The following is a 1,939-nucleotide window of genomic DNA, read 5'->3' on the forward strand; positions in this document are numbered from 1 at the left end:
TACCACTTAGTCAATAAGAAAACAGGAGCCCAACAACTTAGTACTGCTACCACTTAGTCAATAAGAAAACAGGAGCCCAACAACTTAGTACTGCTGCCACTTAGTCAATAAGAAAACACCCCAACCGACCCCAATATGTTTCAAGCATGCTGAAAAATCTGGGGACCCTGAGCATTGCCCATTTTGCCTTGGCAAACATTCATCCTGTGGGAAGGCCATGGCATCTACACTGGACACATCAGTCTTCCCTGAGGAGTCAGGAGGGTGGACTACATACTTTTTGGGTTTATATTTGGTAAACGTGCATAGATAGAATATTCAGGAGTCACTGTTCCCATCGTATGAAGTGTGCGTGCCTGTCATGTATGTCCAGTGAAGCAATGGTTTGGCCTTATGATGAAGACGTCCCAAGCACAGTGGGTTGCAGAGGATGGGCTGGGCTTCAGGCGCTGTAGATTATTCAAATGCTGAGGCTGGAGACTGAAGGGTCCAGGGTACCCTCCATGTGTTGGGAACGGTGAAAAACAGCAGCAGAATCCTAAGCTCTTGGGAAGAAAAAGGAACAATTAGACCTCTGCAGGGCAGAGTGAAGGTGTATGGAAACCAAGGCCCAGTGCTGAGAGACAGTCTGGAACTAGAGTATTAGGACCCCCCATCTAAGATGCCCTGTTCCCAGGATTCCTGGGCATCACTGCAATGCCAGGTCGCTGGTCTGGACCCCGCAGGGGACCACAGCTCATGCATTTATCTGAATTTATAAATTCAGATGTCAGTCCTGACTCATATGCAGATCTTGGGATTCATGTGGCCACGCCTGACTGTCAGTTCAGCCAAAACAACAGCTGGTGATGGAACTGAATTGGCCTTTTGGCCACGTGACAAAGCTAATTATGGCTGTAGACAGGCCAATTATGTGTTATCGACAAAACCTGTAATGAACTCTCCAATTGTCTCTGTTTGGTAGAATTCCAAGTCAAGTTACCTAACCTTTCTCAGCTCCACTTCTTTTCGTAGAGCTGGAGAGGGAAACAAAACTGTCTGGTGTGGCAGGAGCTCAGGTGACGTCTCCTTAGCATCCGACTTGACAACAGAGCACTGATGACCCAAGTGTGCCTCTCAAGGACTAAACAAGGTGCAGTGCCCTTGGATGCAGCAGCAAGTTACAAGGGGTGTGTGTACATGCATGCGTGTGCAATGCATGCGTGTGTTCGTGCAGTTGTGCACCTGTGTGTGCAGGCATATCTCATGTTTGTATGTGGAGGCCAGCGGTTGACACCAGACGTCTTTCTCGGTTGCTCCATGCCTTATTTTTTTTCACGGTCCTTCCCTGATTCTTGAATTCTTCGGCTCAGCTAGGCTTGCTGGCCAGTGAGCTCCAGGGATCCTCAGGTCTCCTTCTGCACTGGGGTTGTGGGTGAGTTCCACCACACCTAGCTTTTAAGTGGTGTTCTGGTTGGTTCTTATTGCCAGCTGTCTTGTGTGCTTTCCCCAGGAGCTGGCGGTATCCTGAGGTAGGTCTTGACTGCAGTTCTGTCGCTATTCTCCATGTCTGTCCAACATGGACTTGTCTGTTCTGTGCTCCCCTCTTCCAGGGACAGAAGACTATGGTTCCATTCTGATCCAGCATTAGCCTATTCTGATTGGTTACATCTATAAATGTAATAGGACACAATGCTGCTTCTGCCGAAAGTGCTGACTTTTCCCGTTGGCATCTCGATGCCTGGTGACAACTGAGACAGAATGAACGCTCGGCTCTCATCACCTTCATTCTGACTCCTTTCTGCTGTTTGATTTTAACTTAAACATGTTGATCATACAAGGAGTCTTTTCCTAAAGCTGAGACCCCTGAACCCTATCAAGGCCAAAGTCACCAAAATAGGGGTGACCTCTCAGGTAGATCACCTCATAATGGGACTGTCCCCTCACTGAGATCAACTGG

The sequence above is a fragment of the Microtus ochrogaster genome, chromosome 4 (assembly GCF_000317375.1).
Source record: "Microtus ochrogaster isolate Prairie Vole_2 chromosome 4, MicOch1.0, whole genome shotgun sequence".
Classification (NCBI taxonomy): Eukaryota; Metazoa; Chordata; class Mammalia; order Rodentia; family Cricetidae; genus Microtus; species Microtus ochrogaster.